Below are 20,006 nucleotides of genomic sequence, written 5' to 3'. Positions count from 1 at the left end.
ACAACAGGCTCCATCCTGACAGTGCAGAGCCTGCTTGAGATTGTCTCCCTCTCCCTCTTCCTCCTCCTCTCCCTCCCTCCCCCCCCCTTTCTCTCTCTCAAAATAAATACTTAAAAAAGTCCTCTAATATTACTATGTTGCCCTTCTCCCTTTAGGCCTGTTAATGTTTGCTTTGTATGTTTAGGTACTTCTATGTTGGGTGCATAAATGTTTATAAATGTTGAATTGACCAACCCCTTTATCATTATACAATGCCCTTATTTGCCTCCTATTACATTCAGTCTTTGTTTTAAAGTCTATTTTGTCTGGTACAAGTGCAGTTGCCCCAGCTTTCTTTTGGTTTCCATTTGCATGGAACATATTTTTCCATCCCTTCATTTTCAGTCTGTGTGTTCTCACATCTAAAGTGACTCTCTTATAGATAACATTTAGATGGATCTTGTTTTTTTATCCATTTAGCCACTCTATACCTTTTGATGAGAAAATTTAGTTCTTTTATGTTTAAAATAATTGTTGATATATATGTACTTACTGCCATTTTAGTAATTGCTTTCTGGCTTTTTTTTTTTTTTTTGTAGTTCTATTGTTCTTGCATTCTTCCTTTGTAGTATGATGACTTTCTTTAGACTTATATTCCTTCCTTTTTTAAATATTTTTTTAACGTTTATTTATTTTTGAGACAGAGACAGAGCATGAACAGGGGAGGGGCAGAGAGAGAGGGAGACACAGAATCTGAAACAGGCTCTAGGCTCTGAGCTGTCAGCACAGAGCCCGACGCGGGGCTCAAACTCACAGACCGTGAGACCGTGACCTGAGCCGAAGTCGGATGCTTAACCGACCGAGCCACCCAGGGGCCCCTATTCCTTTGTTTTTAGCTTTTGTGTTTTTACTATAGTTTTTGCTTTGTAGCTACCATGAGAGTTACATATAAAAACTTATATCTAAAATATAAGTTAGAGGACCTGTCTGCCATTACTGGGGCCTGGCTTTCCTCTCCCTGAGGGGGAGGTGGGGCTGTAGGACAGGAGGGGGCTGGGCCAGTCAGCAGGTGGACAATGATGCTAAACTTCTGCAGTGCTGCCAACTCCAAAAGGAAGAGCATATAGTGGGATCTAGCCTTCTTCAGGTTCCCCCAGGATCTGGCCAGATTCCAGAAGTGGGGGGAGAATTATAGGAGAGCAGACTTAGAGGATAAAACACCTGATCACGTAAAAAACTTATCAATTATATGCCAGACACTCTGAGACCTCTAAGATCTACAGAACAGTATATTTTGCAGAGGTATCAGATAACTAATGAATGATTGGGTTATTTTATTTCTCAAAATTAATCAAAGGAGATAGTTGTGAAGTCATTGGGAGAGTCCGTATAGGACAGTTCTTTGAGATAATGTAAGACCAACAATATTTAATCTTACCAGTCATTTGAACAATCCAGTAGTGATACAGAAAACAAAACAACTGAGTGAAGATTAAATCAGGACATTGAAATAGAAAAAGACTGATAAAACCTTTGAACAGGAACAAAACGTAAAGAAAGAAACAACAGCAATGCTCAGAACCCCAGTGCTGGAGAAGGTAATAAAGAACAGGTTGAAGAAATTTTACCTTTAACCCTTGAGTAAAAAAGAAAACAAAGAAAACTTAAAATCTTTATTTGAAATTTTGGTTCATACGGGAAAACAAAACATACTTCTGGATGAGCGTGAAACTGATGAACTCCCAGAGGGTCTCTTTACTCCTGATAACTTTCAAGCACTGCTGGCATGCTGGGTAAATTCTGGCAAGAGGTTCTGAGAAAGTGCTTTCAGACAACAGTGGTTAACACGTTGTTCTGCTCAAAAACACAGCAGACACAGGTGCTAGAGGTCTGTGAGAGCAGTATTCGGGAGGAAACCGCTCAGGGAAATGAGAGTATCTCACTTCATCACTGACGACGTAGAGGACGTGGCAGGGGAAAAACACTTGCCTGTGTTGGTGAGGTTTGTTGATTTGTCTCATAACCTGAGAGAGGAATTTATGGGCCTCTTGCCTTACAAAGCTGCTGCAGACATTTTGCCTGTGAAATCTCACGGTAACTGAGAAGTGGGGACTGAACCTGGCCAGGCTTGCACTGTGTCCAGTGGATTTTCTTCCAAAACACAAGTTGTTGCCTCTAGACCTTTAGAGAAATATCCCCAAGCTGTCTACACACTTTGCTCTTCCTGCGTCTTAAATATGTGGTTGGCAAATTCAGTGCTTGTTGTGGGAGCATCTGTTGCATTAGGAACGATAGAGGACATTTGTTCTTCCTTCCATCCATCTCTACAACTGCTTTTAGAGCTTGGCAATGCAATTTGTGTCCTCTTTCAGAGCAATGAGGAAAAGGGTAAAAGAACTGAAGGAAACTTGCCATTCTGAGTGAACAGGCAGGCATGATGCTTTCGAAATTTTGGGGGACCTCCTACAAGCACTTGTTTTGTGTTTTAATGATATAAATAGTGACAAAAATATTAGCTGGAATGACTATATAACTGGTAGAGCATTTGTACTCTAGTGTAGAAACAGATTCTGATTTCATGGTTACCATTGATGTTCTTAAAAATGTTCTATCTTTTTACAAGAGCCTTTGGAAAATCTTCAGGGGCAAACGTCCAATGTCTTCTTTGCAGTCAGTAGCTTAACTGACAGTGCTGCATTGACTAAATGAAATGATGGAATATATTGAAGTTTATCATGAATTTTGGTTTGAAGAAGCCACAGATTTGGCAATGAAACTTGATACTCAACTGAAACTCCCTGGGAAAATCCGCAAAGCCCGGCAAGGTAACCTGGGATCTCAGCTAACCTCTGAGAGTTACTATAAAGAAACTCTAAGTGTTCCAACCATGGAGCACATTATTCAGGTACTGAAAGATATGTTCTCAGAACAGCACCTCAAAGCTCTTAAAGGCTCATCTCTGGTACCCTCTGTCATGGAACAGCTCAAATTTAATACGTCGGAGGAGCGCCGTGCTGACGTGTACAGAAGTGATTTGCCCAGTCCCAACACAATCTCGGCTGAGTTTCATTGTTGGAGAATCAAGTGGAAACAGAGGGAAAGATAAAGAGTTTCTACCTACGACTTACAAAGCCTTGCATCTGCTAGACATCAAGTTTTTTTTCTGATGCTTCTGCATTGCTGAAAGTCCTATGTAAGATCTTCCTGTGATGAAAGTTGAGAATGAATGCTATGAAAATGGGCAGAAGTGTCTCAAAGCATAACTGAGGGACACTTTGACAGACCAAAGGCCAAGTAACTTGGCTTTGCTTAACATAAATTTTGATATAAAACATGATCGTATTTAACGGCAGATACATATATCAAACTGTACAAGTAAGAGCTTCCTACAGATAACTCAGAAACCATTTAAAATACCTAGGAGACTTTTTTTTAATTTTTTTTTCAACGTTTATTTATTTTTTGGGGGGGACAGAGAGAGACAGAGCATGAACGGGGGAGGGGCAGAGAGAGAGGGAGACACAGAATCGGAAACAGGCTCCAGGCTCTGAGCCATCAACCCAGAGCCTGACGCGGGGCTCGAACTCACGGACCGTCAGATCGTGACCTGAGCTGAAGTCCGACGCTTAACCGACTGCGCCACCCAGGCGCCCCCCTAGGAGACTTTTAAAGTAGGCTTTCTCTTATGTTTAATATTTGGAAAAATCTGAGAAATTTGGGAACATCTTACGGAAAAGCTGTCAGGCGGATGTAGGCCAATTATGACCTACCGACCTCTCATTGAGTTCATTAGCCATTGATAATCTACCTACTTAACTGTTCTTCCAGAAGATAGCATTGAAAGTGCCACATTATACTTCTATGGGATCTCTGCTAAGGGCACTTTGGAATTGTTTCAGTTTAGTCATTTTATTTTTTTTTTATTTTTTATTTTACAGAACGTGAGCGGGGCAGAGGGGTAGAGGGAGAGAGAGAGAAACTCAAGCAGGCTCCACACTCAGCAGGGAGCTTTATGCGGGGCTCGATCCCACAGCCCTGGGAACATGAACTGAGGCGAAATCAAGGGGCAGATAGACAACTGAGCCACCCAGGTGCCCCTTTAGTTAAGTCATTTTAGATATAACATTTACTATCACTGGATCCAGTTGTCAGGTATTGAGTTATCAGTTCTTAGAAGAAATAGATTTTGGTTTTTTTGTTTATTTTTTTCTTAATGTTTTTATTTATTTTTGAGACAGAGAGAGACAGAGCATGAGCAGGGAAGGGGCAGAGAGAGAGGGAGACACAGAATCGGGAGGAGGCTCCAGACTCTGAGCCATCAGCACAGACCCCGATGCAGGGCTCGAACTCAAGCACCGCGAGATCATGACCTGAGCCCATGTCGGACGCTCAACCGACTGAGCCACCCAGGCGCCCAGAAGAAATAGATTTTGAAGAGATCTGAGAGGAAGGAATACATTTTGTAAAATGTTGCAATGAAGCTCACAAGTGACCTTTGAATAGTAGGAGTGTTAAGTACACTAAAAAATCTGTGATGGGGCGCCTGGGTGGCTCAGTCGGTTAAGCGTCCAACTTCAGCTCAGGTCACAATCTCGCGGTCCGTGAGTTCGAGCCCCGCGTCGGGCTCTGGGCGGATGGCTCAGAGCCTGGAGCCTGTTTCCGATTCTGTGTCTCCCTCTCTCTCTGCCCCTCCCCCGTTCATGCTCTGTCTCTCTCTGTCTCAAAAATAAATAAATGTTAAAAAAGAAAATTAAAAATAAAATCTGTGATGGACAATTAAGGGAGTTATCAGACAGTGAGACAGAGAAGCACGCGAGCTTGCCAAGCAGGGATTTCGGTGTAGATTTTGTCTTTATCATATGAACTTAAAGGAACCAGTTACAGTTAAAGTTTGAATCAGTGAGCCTGACATTGTTGTTCCACACTGGGTTGTTGCTGTGTTACCTTCCTTTGTTGAGCTTGTATCTTCATAAACTTTGAGCAGGTATATGTTGAACCCACCTCTGTTTCATGGTCAACACAGGATCAGAGGCCATGGATACTGACAACTTATTTGTCTGTTTTTCTCTTTTTCCACGACTGTGTCTACTGCCTTGACTCTACTGATAAACAAAACCTGGAAGACCTACAAAAATAAGTGTTTGTGGTTTACCTAGGAATCAGACAGAAAATCTTGCAGTTATTGTGAAGAAAATCAAGTTTGTATAGTTTATTTCAGCCTAAATAAAATGTGAATTTTGTTTAAAAATAAAATAAATAAATAACTTAGGTATTTTATACGTGTGTGTGTGTGTGTGTGTGTGTATACTTACATTTATAAATATATGTTATTATAATATAACGACTATTATTGACTTTAATATCAAAGGTATATTTGTTAGTAATGACAGAGCCCAAGATTGTAAATGCCGGTTCAAATGCAGTGGTATAAAAGTTGTTAAAAATATTTAGTAAACTATTAAATGTGCATGCTACATTTAAAAACACTGCCATGATGTTTATGACTTCTGTGTTATATCACCTGATGAGGCAGAATCAACACTGGCTCACTGAGAATTGTTTACTGTGGTTTTCAATTTAACCAAGCCTCACTTACTATGCTTCAAATGGTTATCTTTTGTGCAGTAGAGACATTGAAAAGTGATAGATAAGCAAAATATATATACATTATATAGTAATATACTTTTAAAATAGGACATTATATTTATATATAATTCAAACAAATTAACACAAATACAAATTTATGTCAACATTCGTACTAGGTTTCGATCTTGATATTAAAAGTAGGTTTTGTACTAATGCTTACAAGGTAGATTTCTATGAATCAAAGCTATATTCATCATTTTCTAAAAATATTTTGGAGAAGATGATATATATTCAAATGACTTGGAATACCTGTCAAACTGTCATTAAAATTATGGGTATTTTTGGTGACTATCATAGTTTGAATATTTTGTGATATAGTTCCTTTTCCTATTCTAGTATTTAAGGCATTATATTCATGGTTGACGTCATAAAAATTAGTGGTCCAGAGGCTAATAATATAAAAATACTACCTAGATATAAATTAGATGCTTTCATTTCAGCATTATTACCTGAATATATCTAAAATGGAATTAAAATCACAGAAATAGTGATGCATCAGTTGACTCTCAGAAGCTTGAGACCTTCCTAAAGACTTAAATATTTCTTTTCTCAGTTTTCAAACTTGCTTAAAAATGTGTTACATTAGGTTATGGAATCTGTCTAATAGACCTATATCTAACACTTCATGATTTTTCACAGTTAAGCAGTTATTTGAAAAACTCAAAGCAAGCAAGGAAACATCTTGTTTCAATTTAATATATACTCATACTCTAAAAGCATAGAATTTTGAAAGGTCATCATATACTTAAAGATTCTGACATATTGGAGATGTTTTAGAAAACATTGTATATATTTAAACATTTCATATGGAGGAAAAAATTTAAAACAGTAATTTTTACCAGTAAAATGCATTTGACAAGCTTTTAATTAAACTGAAACCAATGCTTTTAAGTGCTTACTATGTTATAGGAACATGGAAAATACAGATAAGGCATATGTTGTGTTAGGGAGTTCATGGTCTGGTGAGAGAGACAATTAGATGCAGTTACGTGATAGGACAGGAATACAAAGCGGTGACAATATTACAGACTAAAAGGCAGTAACTAACCTAGACTAAGGACAAAGTAGCTAGGATGGATTTTGAAATAACCATGTATTTACCATAAACTTACACAGCTGGTGAGTCCAATCAGCCATTGTCCCAGATGTAGTCACTTTCCTATATGATATAAAGATAGCCCCTCGTACCTGGTAGGCAACTAATGGTCCAATGAATGGTTTTTTACCTCTTTTCCTGTAACTATACACAACCAGCCCCGTTTGGTTTCACTTAGAAAGGAAAAGAAGAGTTGAGTTCACGTTCCTCAAGGGTATATCAACTCCCCATCTCTTTTTCAAAATGTAGCGTCTAGGGAGCTCTATGATTTTACCATTTCACAAGACCTCATGCTGGCCCATTCTGATGCATTGAATGCTACAGAAGCCTTGGTAAGATACATGCCTGCATAAGGATGTGAAATAAGGGCACGTTGGTGGCTCAGTCAGTTGAGCATCCAGCATCCAGCCCTTGATTTTGGCTCAGATTATGATCTTGTGGTTCACGGGATCGAACCCTGTATGGGGCTCTGCACTGACAGGACAGAGCCTGCTTGGGATTCTCTGTCTCCTTCTCTCTCTGCCCCTCCCCTGCTTGTGCTCTCTATCTCTCTCAAAATAAATAAATAGACATTAAAAAAAGATGTGAAATAAAACTCCATGAAAATTCAGGCTCCGACACTTTAGGTTTCAGGGTCTTCTTTGGTCTGGGCCATGGAAAGAAACAATAAGCAAATGGCAAAGCTGTATCTGACATACTGTTTTTTGTATTTTAAAGGTAATATGTAACACAGATATATAAGAGCATGCAACTGCAGTGCATTTACCAAATAACCGTAAAGCTTACCATGTTGACTGTGATGAGAAAAATAGAAGTTTCTTGAATTCTGGGGAAAAAAAAAAGTTGCATGACCAGTAAGCAACATGAGTCAAGAGATTGAGGGGCACTTAGAGTGTCTGTGGCAGTAAGGTTATTTTATAGAACAAGCACTCTTTAGGAAACTATAGCACATACTCATGATTTTGAAGCAAAGCCACTCCATATTTTGAAGATAATTCTTCTTTGTTTGAAAACAACAAAAGTAGAGAAGGAAAATTTGACCAGGACCCCCAGTATATCATGCCATCTGAGCCACCTATCATAACCTGGATGTTATCTGACCACAGAAGCCATAAAATTTGGCATTTTCAGTAGCATTCCATCATTAAGTGGAAGAAATATACTGGGCATGAACAGATTCTGAAGGCACAATTAAGTTACGTGAGCAAGAGGCTTAGACTCTCATGAATCTACTTTGAAAGCACTACCTCCTTTCTATGAACTCTATGAACTCCTTCTATGAACTTCATAGAACTCCTTCTATGAACATGTATGGTTGTATGAGGAGTTTCTTATGACAAGTTACCTGATGAACCAAAAATTTATATTTAGTTTATAGTGGTTACACATCATATACTAGGAACACGTAAAAGTGGGTGACTATAGCATTCTCCCTACTCAGGCATGATGCATAAGAATGTAGGTGGAGGGAAATCTAGGGAGCAGATTATAGAGGAACGTATCTGGTTGTTTACTTTTTTCTGGAAAAAGTAGAGAAATATGAGACTCACACTGATTTTTTTGATCGGTGACTTCTGATTTAGCTGAGTGTTTATGAACCTAGAAAAGTTTTAGAAAACTGGTGACAAAGAGGCTTGAGCAGAGCTCAAGGAATGGGCACAAAGTCTGAGGATATTTTTGTCTTGTGTAATTGTCCGCCAAACAGCAAACACAGCAGACTCTCGATAATCATGTGGACAAGATGGCCCGTTACGTGGATGCCAGTAAATCTCTTCGCCCAGCCATTCCAGTCATTGCTAAAAGGGCTGATGAACCAATTGGCCATGGAAGCAGGCATGGCAGTCATGCATGGACTCAACAACATGGCTTCTACTCACTGCAGATGATGTGGCTATAACTATTGGTGAGTACCCAACATGTCAACAACAGAAAGCGACACTGAGTCAACAATATGGTAATGTTTCCCAAAGAGCTAGCCAGCCACCTGGTGACAATTTGATTGTATTCAATTACTTCCATCACAGAAGGGGAAGCAATTTGTTCTTTTTGGAATGGACACGTTCTGGAGATAGATTAGCTTTCATTGCCAATAGTGATCCTGCCAAAGCCACCTTCACGATTTTGGAAGTTGCTCGACATCACTGTCAAGAAATTCTCCACAGCATTTCTCGTGAACCAGACACTACTTTTAGAGCAAGTCAAGTAGAACAAAATGCCAAAGGCCGTGCAATTCATGGTTCCTTCCATATACCCATCCCCTGCCTGATAGAATGGTGGAATGAGCTAGTAGCCCAAAAGAATGGTGGAGTGGGCTTCTGAAGACTTAGTTAGATTACTTTGCAAGAATCTCAGGTTATACCTTATAGAGTTTACTTCTGAATCTCCTATACCAATATGTTCTTCTATTTCTTTTATAGCTGGAGTTTGTGAGTCTAGAATCTTAAAAAAAAGGGGGGGGGGTCATTCCTTTTAGTGTTACACATAATAAAATACAACTTTGGCTTCTGATGAGTTAGAGGTCTTAGTTCCCTAAGAAGAAACGTTCTCACTATGGACAATTTCAAGAGAAAGCTGGCAACTCGCATCTCAGAGTCTGTTTTCCTTAATGTTAAAATCTATGAATGAGAGGAAATTGCATGGGATTCTGAAGGCAGGAAAGAAACAGACTCCATGATTGTATGGAGGTGTTTCTACCCGGGTTAAGAGTACTCATTGTGACTTCTTCAGTTACTCAGTTAACTAATTTTCATCAAAAGCCATTATTCAATATACTGTGACATTTTATTTGACCATATTCCAACATTTCAGCTTTTTATAGTCTGTTTTATTGAATGATTACAATTCAAAATTATGAGACCCACATATTAGCATTCTGGTTCTGTAGTTCCAGTTACTGTGGTGGCTATTTCTACATTTAAAAAAATGCAATGCCTAAAATAATGTCAACATCTAAGATTATATTTCATTGGAGACCACTCCTTTTCTTACATTTTGCCTGAAACATCTGGAGCATAGACTGCGACATTGGTAGGCTAGCTGCTTCAAACGTTGCATGTAAGACTTGACCAAGACATTGGGGTCTAGCACATCCCTTTGAGAACTTCTTAAAATCCATCCTATTTTCCCCGCTGATAAAATTACCAAAATAGCAACAAAGATGGACTAGCAGGAAAATTATTTCTAGGTGAATCCTCTGTTGGGCCATCTTCTTTGGAGAGATTAAGAAATGAGTGACTCAGGACCAGAAAAGTCCAAGTACAGAATACAAACATATTGAGAAATCTAGAGTTCTGGCACTATTCCATCAACTTCCTATCCTATTGGACTTTGAGGCATCCCAGTGAATCAAGGGAGGGATAGTCTCTAAATGAGAAGGCATATGCAGTATATTCACTGGAGACCAGAGGATGCTTCCACTGCCGGGCATCCTGAGCCCTGCCTCGGGCACTACCAACAACTACAGAGACAGTGCATTGACTTTACAGAGTGAAGTAAAAGCCCCAGCAACACCTATTTCTTGATTTTGCCTCAGGCTGATTGTCAACATTTATCTATGTGTAAGTAGTAATGATTGAAAGATTTATCTTAAGGATTTCAGGATGGCTTTATAGTTCTTTGTGGAGGTAGAAATCAAAGAGAAAAAATTGAGGTAAACCAATCCAACCTTGAGGAATGATATTTCATTTCCATTTACTCCTAATGTGCAGTTTTGGAAATGAAGGCAAGTTCAGTCCAGGAGCTACCGGAGAGCAACGGAAAGAAACGGCATGCTGCGGTTAGCAAGGAACCCTTGAAGAGAGTTTGGCCAATTCCTTTTGGGTTTTAGCAACACCCATTTGCTCATGTCTTCAAACACCTTCCGGGCCTAGCAGGTGTTAGTCTGTAGATTGCACAGCAACAAAAATTGCTGTCATAGTTACCAAGTATCACTGAGAATAAGTCTGTTTTGACTATTAGTGGAGCTCAAGGTACCCAAAAGACAGGGGCTTGAGCAGAATTGAACCGAAATGTAGGAGATGCTGAGCCCCTACCCCAGCTTGCCTCTTCTTCATTTCCTGGGGAATAACCTTTGGTTTTGTGATATGACAAATGAACAAAACCCTGCAGTGAAAAACCAGAACCAAGAGAGGTGCCTCTGGCAACAAGCTTTGGTCAAGGAATTTAAAAGGAAAAAAGTAAAATAAAATAAATCAAGGTGTAAAGGGTTAAACTGGATTTTGTCATGAGTTTAAGCTTCGCTGTAGGGAAGATAACACTGAGTCATTTCATAAAATTCACTTTTTAAAATGCTGCCATCTCAGACATTAACATAAACCGGCACCAAGTAGAGTTATGCCACTATTTACTCCGTGCAGGACTGGATGTGCATAATAAATTAGCCTGAAAATATTTATGTTTTAATAGTTTCATACACTATCCTAGGTGAAAAAAATAAAAACCTTATCTCCAAATATTCTGGAGTCCAACATAAAGTCTACAATTTTGAGTTTTAAAACAAAGTCTTAACAATGGCTATAATACAATTTAACTTGTATTTTTTTTTTTAACGTTTGTTTATTTTTGAGAGAGGGAGACAGAGCGTGAGTGAGGGAGGGGCGGAAAGAGAGGGAGGGGCGGAAAGAGAGGGAGAGGCGGAAAGAGAGGGAGACACAGAATCCGAAGCAGGCTCCAGGCTCCAAGCTGTCAGCACAGAGCCTGATGTGGGATCAAACTCAGGAACCGTGTGATCGGGACCTGAGCTGAAGTTGGATGCTTAACCGACTGAGCCACCCAAGCGCCCCTAACATGTATTTTTTAAAGCTGTCTATTAGTTTTCTGTTCTCTTGGTTTCTCCCTCCTTTTCTTTCTTCCTTCCTTCCCTCCTTTTCCCCTCTGTCTCTCGTTTCTTTACTCTTCCTGCTTTCCTCTTCTTTTTTAACCTTCGGTAGCTGACAGGGTGTGATGCACCCCGTCCTTTCTTTCTGGAACTGCGCTGTTACAAATAGGCTCAGTCCAGCTTTCCAGGCTCAAAATAATTCATTGGGTTGACAGGAGATATCATGAGAGACAGATAAAAACAGAGAAGTGTGAAAAGCTGAAAGACCCTTTAAAGTGTATCTCTGTGATTAGATTACAAACGTGTGTAGTAACCTTTTGGTGATTTAAGTGTTTAAATCACATACATTGAAAATAACCACCTCAGTGTTGGCTGTCAGGCGATGAACTTGACTAACAGCAAAAATGATTTTAAAGGTAGCTCGGGCTAAAGATTACAGTGTTGGGAACTAGGCTGTGTAATTCACAGAGTTCTTTCTCACGTGTAGCATCCTTCCATCGCTTATCCTAAATCACGGGAGTTCATTAAATCCTTAAACCCATTCAGTTTGTGCTCTTGCTTTTTAAATTACTCTTTCCAGCTTCTACCAAATTCTCCTGCCCTATTGTTATCTTAGATATGTATTTGGGTAGTTTCTTACAATCTCTTCTCATGCCTTTTCATCCTCCCTGTTAAGTAGTTAATACATTCTCTGTTCCAGATGGAAAGGCCGTGCCTACTCCTTGGAAGGCACTTCTTATCCATGGCTTTGTCTAAACCCCGGGGTTCCCAGGCCTCTAACAACTTTGCAGCCTAAAGTTTATAACAGTATATAATAACTGAACCTCTTGGATCAGAGGAGGATGGGGGAATGATTTAACACAGATCCAAATCCCAAGGCAGGAAGGGAGATCAGGATATATTTAAAAAGCATTGTTACCTCATTAAAAAAAAATAATTTTGCACAAAAGTATATCTTTGTTACTTGGAATTGAGCACTGAGGTAGCTCACTTCTCTTTTTAGTACCTAATCCTATCACATTTCCTATTTATCAACTAAAAAACTTTTGAGACTTCCAGTATAGCATGGTAATAGTCAAATTACCAGATATTGGACAATCACTGTGATGTTGGGTGCATTTATAGTTATAATTGTTATATTTTCCTGGTTTATGGATCTCTTACCATCTATACTAGCACTAAAAATAATAAAATACTTACAAACAAATTTTACTAAACAGGCAAAAGACTTCTACACTGAAATCTCCAACACAGCGATGAAAGAAATTAAAGAAGACACAAACAGATGGAAAGACATACTGTGTTCCTGGACTGGAAGACTTAATATTGTTAAAATATCCATACGACCTAAATCAATCTGAAAATTCAACTTAATCCTATCAAAATTCTAAGGACATTTTTATAGAAATAGAAAACCAATTGTACGTTCTTATGGGACCACAAGAAACCATGAATAGCCACGTCAATCTTGAGAAAGAACAAAGCTAGAGGCATCACATTTCCTGTTTTATAAAAAAAAATATGTTACAAAACTATGGCAATTAAGAGTATACTGGCCTAAGCACAGATATATGGACAAAGAGAACAGAATAGAGAACCTAAAAATAAATCCTTACATAAATGTAAATTGATCTTTGAGAAGGGTGCCAAGAATCCACAATAGGGGAAGCATTGTCTCTTCTATAAACAGTCTTGGGGAAAGTGGATATCCTTATGCAAAATAATAAATTTGGTCCCTTAATTTACATTATACACAAAAACTTAAAGACCAAAATGTAAGACTGAAATTGTTAGGATCCTTAAAGAAAACATAGAGAAAAAGTTTCATGACATTGGACTTGGTAATGATTTCATGGATATGATATCAAAAGCATAGGAAACAAAAACAGAATTAGAGAAAAGCGTCCACATCAAACTAAAAAGCTTCTGCACAGCAAAAGAAACAATTGACAGAGTAAAAGGCGACCTTAAGGAATATGAGAAAATATTTGCAAACCATGTATCTGATGTTAATTTCCAAAATATGTAAGAAACTCCTACAATCCCATAGCAATAAAAGCAAAACCAAAAACCTAATAGCCAAATTATAAATGAGCTGGTCTCTAATAAACATTTCTCAAAGAAGACACACAGACTGGCTAACAAGTATATGAAAAGAAACTCAATGTCACTAGTAATCAGGGAAACGCAAATCAAAGCCGTGCTAAGGTATCACCGAATACCCTCAGGATGGTTATTATAAAAAACAAAACAAAACAAAAAACCAAGAGACAAGTGTTAAGGGGACATGGAAAAATTAGAACCCTGTACACATCCGGGGAATGCAAAATAGTGTGGCTGCAAAAATGGTGAAAACAGTGTGAAAGTTTCTCAAAAAACCAAAACTGGACTACCTTATGATCCAACAGTGTCACTTCTATTTTTCCAAAAGAAGTGAAATCAGGATTTTGAAGAGATGTTAGCACTACCATTTCATCGTAATACTATTTACAATAGCCAGTTAATTGAAGCAACCTAAATATCTATCGAGTGGTGAACAAAGAAAATGTGGTACAAACGTGCAACGAAATATTAGCTTTAAAAAAAATCTGCAATACGTAACCACATGGGCGGACCTGAAGGACATTGGACTAAGTGGAATAATCCAATCACAAAAAGGCAGATTGTGCATGCTCAAACTCATATGTTGTGTCTAAAATAGTAAAGTTCATAGAATCAAAGAGTGGAATGGTGATTGCCAGTGACTGGCAGGGGAAGGAAATGGGTTGCTAATAAATGTGCATAAAGTTATGGTCAAACAAGGTGAATAAGTTCTAAAGATCTTACGTACAACATTGTGCCCATAGTTAATGACATTGTATTGTACACTTAAAAATTTAAAAGAGTAGATCTCATGTTAAGTGTTCTTACCACAATAAAATTAAGTTAAAACACACACGCACACATGCGCGCGCGCACACACACACACACACACACACACACACACACAGGAAATAGACTCCTAAAAATGAATCCCTTAATTTCTGGCTTTCCTGAGTCATTTTCCTTTCCTAATGCCAGGCTGGGAAGCCCTCATCATCAGTTGATCTTTTTAATGATCTTCGGAAGAATTCATTTCACATTTTGTTCAGCTTTTCTATTTGGCCTCAAAGCAAGGAGTAGGGAGGGTCGCCTGATGTATTGATAATCATCAAAATGGTACATTTAACTTTTACACATTTTGGGTTGTTGTGGTTGCTGGCAAAAGTCTGTTCTCTCCTAAATCTGTTTTTAAAATCACCCCTTCCCTTATTGCCGTATTAATACTGCCATAACAATAAAACACGATTCTGTTGGTAAACCACAGCCCTCCTAGTATTAATAATTTTCTTTGTATAAAATCATTTCCAAGTGGAAATAATCACTTAATTACCATCACAGGAGGCAGCCAAAAGCTTTTTCATTATGATCAATTGTTTCCTAGCTTCACCTCTGCTGTGAGCTAGCATTTCAAGAACTTTCTATCTAGAGAAATACGGAATAAAGAACAAAAGGTTCATAAGTTAACTAATGTCTTTCTTCATACATATTGACATTTAAAAATTCTTTTTATTAATTATGGCACATCTCATAATTAAATACTAAGGGCAACTCCAACCTCTGAAATCATCGAGCTTCAAAAAAAAAGGTCAAATTATGGTGATAATTAACTGGTTCTCAGATGCAAGCCATTTCCTCCATGCCACCTGGACAGTCCCCAATTTTTCATTTCCTTGGAGGACATAGAGAACAATGCTACTTGGAAAATAAACTTTGATGTCTTTTTAAGGACCCCTAAATAAATGCCATTTTCTCTTCTCATTAAATTAGCAATTCTTTGATGCCTCTGAAAAACAGGCAAACATAAACAAAGCAATCATCTAAGCCACGATTTTAATATCCTTTCTGACTTTCAGCCTAACCTCTAACTGCTTGGATCCAAAGTCAATGCCACATTTTTGGTGTTCATTGTGTCGCTCCACTGGTGGGGATATATAACCAATTTTCTATTGCTCTGCGATAACTGCACTAAAACTTAATGCCTCTACAAGCACTATTTTATTTTCTGCTCGTGATGGCTTGTCCCCCCGCTGGTCTTGTTGCACTTCGTGGAGCTGTGACCATCTAGCTCATCCATGGGGCTGGGTAGTCTGTGATGGCCTCACTCACGTGTGTGGCAGCGGGTGTTGGCTGAGCTACATCGTGGTAAGATTCAGTCATAGGAATGGCGCAAGTTGCACAATTTTGGTCATTCAATTAGTCAGACCTAGTCACAACAGAATCTGAAGCAGGCTCCGGGCTCTGAGCTGTCAGCGCAGACCCTGATGCGGGCCTCAAACTCACGAGCCATGAGATCATGACCTGAGCCGGAGTGGACGCTTAACCGACTAAGCCACCCAGGCACCACTAAAATTAGTAATTTTTAATTTATCTTTCATAGTAAACATTCTGGAAATCGTATTCATTCCTTTTTATCTTTTGTTTTCTATATTTAATGTGGCAAAATCCACTTGCACAAGACTTTGGTATCTGGCTTTCCTCTTACTAATTTCTCCCAATGTTACCCATTATTTGATTAACATCCTGTTCTACTGCTACTTTAATTATCCCTCTCTCTTGATCAGAATCCTTAAGCTGTTCTCATTCATACTGCCAGATATTCTAAAGATTTCTAGCTTTTGAGATTGTTTTTAATGATGTTGTTCTACCTTATCCAACTTTACTATGAATATGTATCTTTATTTCCAATATTTATTACTTTGCATTTTTTACATATGGCATATTCATTTCTAAATCTTTAGATTTGCTATTCTTTTAAAAAAATTTAATGTTTATTTTGAGACAGAGAGAGAGAGAGACAGAGCATGAGCAGGGGAGGGGCAGAGAGAGAGGGAGACACAGAATCTGAAGCGGGCTCCAGCCTCTGAGCTGTCAGCACAGAGACCAATGCGGGGCTTGAATTCACGAGCTGTGAGATCATGACCTGAGCCGAAGTCGGACACTTAACTGACTGAGCCACCCATGAGCCCCAGATTTGCTACTCTTTTAATCCCAAACATGAAATTTTCTTTTTCCATTGGTTTGCATGTACAGATATAGAGCCAATGCTCAATTTAATTAAAGTATGCTCCTCTAAGATTTCCCCTACTACTCAAACAGGTATCTCCCTTTCTTAAAGTCTCCATTTATGTATACTTAGAAGAATACAGTTTGTATAGTTTCGTGTTTTCCTTTCATTTTGCAAATATTTACCCAGCTATCACGATGTGACAGGCATTGAGATATGGATCTGGGATACAACGGTGGGCATAAACACACAAAAAATTGACAGTGTTCTTTTGCCTCTCATAATTTAGTAGAGTAGGGGTATATTAACAACATAATCACCTAAATATATAATCATCACTGGGCAATTTCTTTCCACGAGACCGTGCAGTGCCCTAAACACACAGCTAATATGGAGCTGACCTCACCTTTGAGTTAGGGAAGGTTCTCTGAGGAAATGTTAGTTGATATGTGAAAGATTAGTTACAGTTAAAAGGTAACTAAGTGAAGAGGAAAGAGAAAGAGAAATTCAAGAATAAAGAACAGTGGGGAAGTCTCTGTGGTGAGAAGGGAGGAACAAAGAAATGCAAAATGATCACCTTGACTTCAGTATACAAGGGTTAGCATGACATTCCGTGGTGAGGCTGGAGTGAGAGGCAAGATTTTGTGCAGTAGGGTTATTTAGACGATGTTAAGAATTTTGCTCTTTCTACTAGAAATGGGAAAACACTGGGTGATTTACACAGAGAAATCATGTTAGATTTGTGTTTTGAAAGGCTGCTACACATGTGGATTAGGGCACTGATCAAAGGGTGTCATACTTGTTATAACCAGCGTGTGAGCGATTTCGCATAGTTGCCTAAGGATGGATGGGAATGGAACCTGGAGAGGCTGGAATCCTGGCGTTCAAATAGTGTCTATGTTTACTCGGGAAAGAATGGGAAAAGGTTGTGAATAAATGGGGGAAATCTTGCTGTAACTAAGTAGAGATAGTTCCTATCCAATGGCTTAGCTTTTATTTTTTATTTTATTTTGCTTTATTTTATTTTATTATTTTATTTATTTATTTATTTATTTATTTATTGACACTTAAAAACTTATTTTTTTATTGTGGAAAAATTTGAAAATATACAAAAGTTAACAGAATAGTGAAATGACCTCTCTCATACCTGTCACCCACCCAGACAACCATCCGGGCCAGTCCTGCCGACTCCATGCCTGCATCCACTTACTTTGCTCCTGTATTATTTTATTATTTATTTTATTTTATTTTATTTTATTTTATTTTATTTTATTTATTATTTTATTTTATTTTATTTATTTTTTAATATGAAATTTATTGTCAAATTGGTTTCCATACAACACCCAGGGCTCATCCCAACAGGTGCCCTCCTCAGTGCCCATCACCCATGTTCCCCCCACCCCCACCCCCCATAAACCCTCAGTTTATTCTCAGTTTTTAAGAGTCTCTTACGGAATCCTTTTATCTTGTAAATAGAAGGAATGTCAGACACCTCTGCAGCGTCCAGTTCTCATTACGTAGTCATCACCTCCAACCAGCCAACAGCTTTGGCAGAGGCACGGGTGGGCTTGGGTTCAATTACACTGACGATGTCCCAAACATGAGCTCCGAAGGTGGCCATGGGCAGAGGCTAGACAAGCACACCGACCAGTCCTAAAAGGTAAGGATAGTTAACAACCCTACCAATAACCCCTTAGTCAATGTATTGAGAACCAAACACACACATGCACACTTTTCTTATTCACTTATAGGGTGGACAATTTCAAGATCACAGGCAGGGTCAAGTCTTAGCTGCCCAAAGCTTTGAACTTTGTAATATACTCTTATTTTGTTTTTTCCTGATTTCCTTATTTTTCTGTTTCCTCTCTGCTATCTTTATATGGACTTTCTGCACACATGTCCTTGTCTAGAACTTTGAGGAAAACCCAATCTAAGGCAGTAAGCAGGTTCTTTTCTTGAAAAAGAGTAGGGTGTACTATAGTCAGAGGTTTGAGACAGTTAATTTGTATTGTGGAAAATTGAAGTGTAAAGAAAAACATAATAGAAATAAATGCAATTTTTAAAAAATGCATGTTTGTAGTTTCCCTTCAGTTAGCTCATCTCCCTGAAAGTAGACTTACACTTAATAATTCTCATATTTTTCCTATAGCATTTTACTGAGTACACGACAGATACTAATAGATACTTGTTGATTTTCTAATAAAACTGATTGATTGTGAATTGCTGTTTTTTGGTATGGGCTATAAAATCTTATACATGTCAGTATTGTATTTTCATTAAGGGAAAAAACCTACACCAAAAGATAAATGCTGTTAATCCAAAAGAATAAATATATTTTAATATAGAATGATGGATTTCATATTCTTGCAATTTGTGACTATAATGATTACTTTTTGAATCCTGAGAAAACATAATTGTTATAAATTCAAAAAATTGAACTTTTTTTACATTTATTTTTTCTGTGCTAAAGCAATTGATTTTGTTTAGTGGTATTGTGAGACAGTGTGGGAGAAACAATAAGGCATGAATGAAATGAAGAACCCATAAAAAAGCACTCAATGAATTATTTCACCGTACCCAAATAGTGGTCAATTTTGGATTGTATCAAAAATATTGATATTTTTTCAGTGGTTACAAATGTAAACTTGGGGGCGATTTCCAAACTAGTGGCATGAGAAACTTCATGGATCCTCTCCTCACAAACAACCATCACTGGTGAATTTTATTTTGAAAATCAACCATTAAAGTCTCTGGAAATTGTCCAATATGGCAAAGGACAAGACATTTATTCAAGAAAATCTGATTCTCAGAAGAATAGTGACAGTCTACGGACTTTGACCCATGACCTAGTCCTTCCCATCCAACCCATATCAGTATGACAGAAGGCTCTACTCTGAGTATGACCAAGAAGATGGGGCTCCCTTTCCCCAAAGTTCCCACGAAGGAAATAGTTTTATCCTGGGAAGTCTACGTGGCCCAAATTTTTCTTTCTCTTCCCCCACTTCCATTTCGCAGAGGATCAATATCAAGTGAGTGCAAACGAGACATGTGAAGAGCCCCTCCTCGACCCACCCATCATTCAGAGGGATCAAGAATATGGGGCCCTGATTGCCCTTGCCCTCACTCGTTCATGGGATGGATGTTCCAATCTAGGAGTGACAAACCAAGGAGGACAGAAGGACAGAGAGAAGCAGGCCATTCTTCCCCACCTCAGCTCTGGAGCAGTGGTGCAATATTGGTACACGGTACAACGTGGACGAGCCTTGAAAATACTATCCTAAGAAGCCAATGACATGATAGAACATATCGTATAATTCTAGTTCTATGAAATTTGTGGCATAGGCAAATGTGTAAGAGAGAAAGTAGATTAATGGTTTCCTTTT

General features: G+C 38.5%; 1 pseudogene; it reads left to right on the top strand.

Annotated features, from left to right (window-relative positions):
• Positions 1-1,058: 1,058 nt before the first annotated feature.
• LOC115501040 lies at positions 1,059-3,400 on the top strand (annotated as a pseudogene).
• The last annotated feature ends 16,606 nt before the right edge of the window (positions 3,401-20,006 follow it).

Source organism: Lynx canadensis, chromosome A2 (assembly GCF_007474595.2).
Source record: "Lynx canadensis isolate LIC74 chromosome A2, mLynCan4.pri.v2, whole genome shotgun sequence".
Lineage (NCBI taxonomy): Eukaryota > Metazoa > Chordata > Mammalia > Carnivora > Felidae > Lynx > Lynx canadensis.
This window is presented reverse-complemented; position numbering and strand designations above follow the sequence as displayed.